Source organism: Equus asinus, chromosome 9 (genome assembly GCF_041296235.1).
Source record: "Equus asinus isolate D_3611 breed Donkey chromosome 9, EquAss-T2T_v2, whole genome shotgun sequence".
In the NCBI taxonomy this organism is placed as follows: Eukaryota; Metazoa; Chordata; class Mammalia; order Perissodactyla; family Equidae; genus Equus; species Equus asinus.
Window position 1 is genome coordinate 96,088,245 of NC_091798.1, and position 7,836 is coordinate 96,096,080.

Here is a 7,836-nt window from a genome sequence, read left to right on the forward strand (position 1 = left end):
GAGTAGGGTGGACCCTTAATCCCATATGACTGGTGTCCTTATAAGAGAGGAGACGACGTGAGGGCAGACGCACGTCGGCGGCTCTGTGGCTGCAGAGGCAGAGACTGCAGTGGTGCATGTATAGGCCCACGATGGCCAGCCAAGACCAGAGCCTAGAAGAGGCAAGAAAGGAGCCCCTGCCACAGGCTTCAGAAAGCAGGGCCCTGTCGACACGCTGATTTCTGACTTCCAGCCTCCAGAATGGTGAGACAGGAAGTGTCCGTTGCTTTCAGCCACCTAGCCTGTGGCATTTTCTTACGGCGAAACGAATACAGCATCCACGAGTCCACATCGTGCTGAGTGAACAGGCACGAGCTCGAGTGGTGGCCGAGCAAAGGTGGGAACAAGTCAAGTCCGCCCGACGTGTAACCTGCTCCAGAGGCAGCGACCTCACAGTGAGATGAGAGAAGTGAGACGTGTGAAAACTGACACGAGGACTTCAAATTGTCATTCCCTCCAGATCATGTGATAGTTTACTTAGGAAACCTAATCTCCTTACCAGAAAACTAACTCAGAAATTGTTAAAAACTAGGAGAATTAAAAACTTCAGCTGAACACAAAACCAATACACAGAAACCGATATATTTCATGTATAAAAACAAATTAAAGGTAAAAAGGAAGGAAAATATAACAGCAAACAAAGATAAATACAAAATAGGTAGATTTTACCTAACAAGAAATGCATGAGGATGACATGAAGAGACATGTTAAGAGGTGCTGAGGGCATGAAGATGTGCACCACACCCCCGCCAGGAGGCTCAGGATCAGGACCGGCCGCTGAGCTCCAGTTCATCTGCATCGTTAATGACTTTTTTTTTTGGGTACAGCACAGAATTACGGGAGAAAAGCCAGAAAACTCTAAAAAGAAAGAGTAAAGAAGGAAGACAAATCTCTCCAGGTATTAAATATTGTAGGAACCAGAGCTGGCCCTTAGAGGAGGCAAGCCTTCCTCCCCCCGCCCCATGGCCTCTGCACTCTGCACACCGTCCCTGGGGCGCACACTGCTGTCATCTGTTTGTGCCCGACTTTCCAAGCAGACACTGTGCTGCTGGCTCCAGGGCTCACTCCTGTCTACACATCCAGTGCCCAGGAGTGCTGGCCCACAAAAGGAGCACCATAAATAACCCAAGGATTGACTCCTCTGCGCACCCTCCCTCTTCCTGACTGGCTGCGGGCGGCAGGCCCGAGGGCACGGTGCCAGAGCCTCGAGGCCAGGTCGCAGCGTCTGTCGTCAGCTTGCTCTTGCAGGAAGAGCTGCCTCAGGTGTCATCTCCGTTACACCTCCAAACCTGGAAAGCAGCGAAGTCAGTGAGCTGCTCTGCTCACGTCATAGGAGATCTATGGGTTTTGTGGAAATGAGTCAAGGAAAACCTCGCTGAAAATGGAGCAGGAAGCCCTGAAGGGGAAGCTCACTCGCACGTCCCACTCGCACGTCCCACTCGCTGCAGCCGCCCTACCAGCAGGAAGAAGGAAGGGAACCAGGTCTGTTTGTTTCAAGTTCTGTGTACAAAATGCTCCGGGTCTCAACCTCTTTTCCGTGGGGACAGGAATGTTACTTTCCTTCTGGTACAGGAGGACATTTGTCACAAGGCAATTTCATCTCCCGCTTTTAAGAAAAGGAAGGGAGACCCCTGCCTGCCCCAGCAACAGTGCACCGAGCACCGCGGCCTGCAGCCGCTGAGGACGCGCCACGACCTCAGCTCCCGTTCTCTGGTGAACTCTTGCCCACACCCCCTCCCCAGTGTCCTCCCAAAACCTAATAAAAGCCGACCTCCCCTTTGTCTCTTTGCACTTGCCTGTGGTCCACCGTAGTCTACTTGTCCCGAACTGCAGTTCCTCTGCTACTCTCAAATAAACTCGTTATTTTTTGAACTTGCCTCAGTTTACCTCTCTATTTAGGTTCACAGCTCTATGGGAAGTTGCTCTTCCAGTCAGCTCCCTTCCCGCCTTACAGTGGCCTAGCTGCCCAGCATCCCTCCCCAGCTGGGGGCGCTTTGGCAGTACTGAGCTTCTGTCCCACACCCTCAGGAGGACGGACAGCCCCCCTGAATCCTGGAAATCCCCACCACCCACAAACCAGCTGTGATGCCCAGAAGCCCCACTCTCCTGTGTGTGCCTGTTAAAATGCTCGTGTTATGGGAAGGTCAAGGGATCACTGACCATTAGCCACTTATCCTGAGCTTTCTTAGCAGCTCCCAAATCCACAGGGGCCTGAAGCAATGGGACACGCAGAGCTGCCGACGACCGAGGGCTCGTGTCCACGCCCAAGCTCACTCGCAGACGCAGCACAGTTCCCACCAGGCTGGGGCACATGCGCCCGACTCTCGGGATTCCCTTTCCTCAGGGGTAAAATGAAAGCATGACTTGAAGTGGCTCTGTGGTCCTTCCCAGCCCCTTGACCATAGAAAGTTTTAGCACCGTCTCCCTTGGGTGATGAGCTGAATGACGTCCCCCCGCCCCCCATGTTTACTGACCTGTAAGCTCTCTGAACCTGTCACTTAGGGGTTTTATGAAGGTTCCATCACGCAGCCATGTTCAATTAAATCACTGGTTATTGGTGAATGAACTCAATCAAGCTCCAGCCCCTCTCCCCTCCCTGAAGGTCTGGGGTGGGGCTGAAAGTTCCAACCCTCTGATCACATGGATCCCCTGGCCACCAGTCCCCATCCTGAAGCCATCCAGGGGCCCCACCTGGAGTCACCTCATTGCATAAATCAGGTAGGGTTTTAATGGGCTTGTTATGAATAACAAAAGAAGCTCCTCTCCCCCATGTCACTGAGGAAACTCCAAGGGTCCTAGAAGCTCTGTGCCAGGAAGCAGGCACAAAGATAAAAGACATATTTCTTATTATATCACAAACGCTCACAGCCATTCTGCTTGGTACGCATGGTTATTATTGACACCCCCACTCTACAGATGAGGAAATTAAAGTTTAGATGATAACCACAGCGTGCACTATAGCGCCTGTTATGTGTGAGCAATGGTTCTGGGTAGACTGTGGACAGTGTTCTAAATTACACTGTAATTATACTGCAGTCCCTGTACAGTCACATGCGATGTGTGAAGTGCTCCTCTGTAATCTCGGAGCCTTATGCCAGTATGTGCTGTGGCATCACATAGCACACCCACTAAACGTTTTCTTCCTGCAATAACCCCATGTGGAGAGAACCATCATTACTGTGATTAGACCAGTGAGGAGACTGCACTAGGGAAATAATGTGCCCACCAACTCCCCGCGGGAGGCAGCGCCGAGTGCTGGTCCAAGGCTGCGCAGCCCCAGATCCTTTGCTCTCAACGCTACCCGAAACCGCCATCCTCCATGAGTCCCAGGCCAGAGCTCGGATCTGTCTCAGGCCCTCAGTCACTGGGCTTCCCACCACATCAAAGAAACTTCTCCAGTTTTCCGGTATTCTCTCCTTACTTCAGTTTAAAATGTTTATCCCTCAATCACTTATTAAAATACCAGCTTCACATTTCCTAGATTCTGAATCCTGTATTTGACCAAAGATGTCATAAGGTTAAAGACAAACGGTGAAGGATACATTTGTGAAAAATTCTCATTTTATATAAGAAATTATTAATATCCAAAAGGTGTACAAAGCTCCTAAAAACACACAAGCAGATAAGAAGACAACGTATTCACTATCTGTTGCCATATGTATAACAAGAGGCTTCAAACAACAGACACCTGTTATCTGAGTGTCCGAGGATCAGGAACGTGGGAGCGGTTTAGCGGGTGGTTCTGGCTCAGGGTCTCTCGGGGGCTGCATCTGAACCACGGGCAGCAGCTGCAGTCATGAGGCTTGCCCGGGTCTAGAAGACTCACGCCAAGTTGGTCCTCGGCCGCTGGCTGGAGGCTTCAGTTCCTGGCCACAAGGCCCTCCCTCATGATGTTGAAATTGGCTTCCCCAGAGCAAGTGATGAGACAGGGAGAGAGCCGCAAGAGCAAAGCCACAGCCTCTTATAACCTAGTCCTGGAAGAAATACACCACCCCTTTGCCGTAAGCTGTTGGTCACACAGACCGATCCTGGTACAGTGTGGGTGTGAGCAGCAGACGACGGGATAGGGGCATCTTGGATGCTGGCTGCCACCAACACAAAAATAGTTATCCATACAGAAAGGTATTTGTGTCTGCAGAGACTGGGAAATGCAAATCATAACAATAAGAACCCATTTCTCCCCTGTCAGATTAGCTGAAACTTTAAAAGTTTGATATTTTCTGTCAGTGACACAATGTAGGCAGGCAAGTAGCTTGTGCCTTGTCCTGGAAGTGGACATTGAAGGACAATTTGCAGTGACCTCTAGGTATTTCTCCTGAAGAACACTGACGCGTGTTCATGTGACTTATGTTCAAGGGTGCTCCGGGAAGAACCGTTTGCTGTAGGAAGAGAACAAACACACAGAAAGAGGGATTGGCGGAGTGGTTAAGTTCATGCATTCCACTTCGGCGGCCTGTGTCCTGAGGTTTAGGTCCCTGGGGCGGACCAAGCAACACTCATCAAGCCATGCTGTGGGGGCATCCCATACGCAAAATAGAGGAAGATGGGCACAGATGTTAGGTCAGGGACTATCTTCCTCATGAAAAAACAAAAACAAAAACAAAAGCAAGAAAAAACCCCAGAATGCCCAGGAACGGGGAATTGTTATTTCATAGCATATCCACACTTCTGCCAAGTGCAGAATGCTCCACGTCAAATATATGTATCTTGTGATCCAACTTAAGTAAAACAATTTTTTAAAATCTTTTGGGCAGGTAATACACACACATGAAGTTAACTGTGAAAGCACAGGAAATGTGTGTCTTGTTCATAGCTCAACCCCAGGACTAGAAGCAGCGCCACCCTGGATAAAAAGGGTGCCCCCAAATAGCCGAGTATAGACACAGACGTCTACAAAGACACATGCTCGATTCTAGAGGAGAACAACGGCATGATGAGGGAACCTTCGGTGCGTGTGTATTATAAATAAAACAATTGCGGACCCAACTCTTGTGGTTTATTTCTTTCTAACGACCGGTCACAGTCAACTAAATAAAAACCATGAGACTGGCCAAAGTCAGCGAGACTGACCGGTTTTTCAATCCCAAATTCAATACGAAGAAGGAAGACAGAAGAGGAGGAAGAGAAGGAGAAGGGGGAAAAGACAAGGAAAAAAGAGGGAAAAGGCCCCTGTCTCTTCTTTGCTCCTGCAAAGCGAAGGCCCACCCGAGTTGGGTCACTGTGAGTCCATGCACACGGGTGCGCACGAGCCAAGATGTTTCCACAAGAGGGCGCAGGAAAGAGGCCTCGGACTCGCTCGGTTGAACTCAGTCCTGCACCTCTAAGTGAAAAAAAGAGAGAAGGAAACAGAAGCCCCGCCGGGCGCCCCGGGGCGCGGGTCCAGGGGCCTGTGTCCGAGGAGGCCGCCAGGTGGACCCCGTGCGGGGACTCCGGGGACCGGGCCCGCGTCCCCCGGCGCGTCGCTCCCGCCACCCTCCCGCAGCCCGGCCGTACAGATCGGAGCAGCCGGGTCAGCGCCGCGAAGGGAGCCCGGGCTCCGTGGGGAACCGCTCCCCCATCATCTTCTAGCCGACGGGCTAGACGCACGACGATTTTGAACCCGATCGCGAAAGCGCCCCGAAGCGTCTGCGGCGCTCCGGCGGTCACAGCAAAGTAAAGCCGGTGGAAATCTCACCTTTCGCCAAACTCGGGGCTCAAGGTATCGACTTATGACTCCTCCGGGAGGAACGCACGGCCTCGCAATTTGTTGAACAAGCGCCCACAGCTCGTGGCTCCCCTCGCGTCGCCATTTCCCCGAGGGCGCTTGTTCCGTCTGAGCCGGTGGTGGACGCAACGCCCGCGCAGCACCTGAGCGGCTTGCGCCCCGGAACCCGCGCGGCACAGGCGATCGCGCTGTTGTCACCCGGGTCCGTCCGCCTCCAGGGCCTCTGCGCGCATCCCTGCCAGGCTGCGGGCCTAATGAGCTGGACTCCTCAGGATACCTTTGGCCACCACTGCGCAGGGTCACTTCTTGGGCCCCGGCCCTGGAGGCGCGGAGAGGGCGGCTCCCCAGGGTCTCCCCAGGAGGCGGCGCGCGCAGGACACTACTTTTTAAAAAGTCGTTCAGCCTTTGAGCCAGCAAGCCACTTTAAATTTATAAGAGTACACGACTGCTAGCGACCAGTAAGGCCCGACTTTGCTGACAGCTCATAGCGCACAACGCCCCACTCCCACTACCAGGAGTACCGGGGTGCTCTTGGCCCTCCCCATCTTGGAGAGCGAGGGGAGGTGCGTTCCCAGAAGACCTAACGACCCACGGAGTTCCGGCGGGAGAGTGACCCTCAGGCTTTATAGCCCCTCCCTGCCGGGCAAGTTTCCTTTTGTCCCACATTAAAATACAATGGTTGGGGGTGGGCGAGGTGCGTGAAGGTAGACAAAAGGTACAAACGTCCAATTATAAGATAAATATGTCCTGGGGATATACTGTACAGCATGGTGACTATAGTTAATACTGTACTGTGGGCCGGCCTGGCGGTGCACTGGTTAAGTGCGCAGGTTCCGCTTTGGCAGCTGGGGGTTCGCTGGTTCGGATCCCAGGTGCAGACACGGCACCGCTTGTCAAGCCATGCTGTGGCAGGCGTCCCACATATAAAGTAGAGGAAGATGGGCACGGATGTTAGCTCAGGGCCAGTCTTCCTCAGCAAGAGAGGAGGCCTAATCTTCCTCAAAAAAGAAAAAACTTGAAAGTTGCTTAGAGAGTAGTCCTTAAAAGTTCTCATCACATAAAAAAAATGTGTAACTGTGTGGTGATGAATGGTAACTCACTCACTGTTGTAACTAAAGGTATTTCTCAATATATACATGTATCAAACTGATGAGGATTTTAGGCTGGTTAATTTTAAAAAACTGCAAATGAGAAGCAGGCTCCGAGGACTGGAATTTTGCTTGCCCTTTTGAGAGACATTTGCGTTTGTGAAGGAAGGGGGGATGACCTTGTAGGGACCTGAAATTGGCCACCCCAAGATATGTCTCTTTGGCATCGGGATTGTTTTGGGCTGATTGCTTTTGATAAACTGGGACAGGGAGGGAGGCTCTGGGGAATGGAACTTGCCCTTGTTGGGACACATTTACATTTGTAAGGTAAATCTCTATCTGTAAAAGGTGCCTCCCTCTCTGTACCAGTAAGAAGAAGAGAGATGACCTTATCCCTAGAAACTCTTAATGGGGAAGGCAAGAACTTAAGTTGGTTGCTGTCTGGCAATCTCATGTAACTGATTTAGGGTGGCGGCTTCTGACCTTTACTTAATCCGATTTGATTCTTGTCTAAAAGTCATGGGATCACCCAACCTGCACTGATACCATTTTAACTTTTTTTCATGTTCTTTCCTTTGTCTTGTAAAGAAATGATTCACATACCCGTGCCTTGTAAAATTAGCCCTAACCCTCAACTCGGGGCAGCAGCAGGAGCTCTGACTGCCCGTGGGTCCTGTCCCCATGCACCAGCTCTGCCTGCCCATGGGCCCTGTTCCCATGCCAGCGGGGGCAGCAGAAGCGGCGGCAGCAGAAGCTCTGACTGCCCGTGGGTCCTGTCCCCATGCTATTCTAGTCTCTAAATAAGAGAGCACTACTACCAGATCTTGAGAGTCCAAGAAATCTTTCTTTCGACTCCTTGGCTCACCGACCCCGCATCAAAACCATCGTGTCGTACAGCTAAAGCTAATGCTATGACATATGTCAATTATATCTCAATAAAAAAAATACAGTGGAGTCTGAAAAAGTTTGAGTATGCACCCAAATCACCTAAAGCAGTGGTCCTCA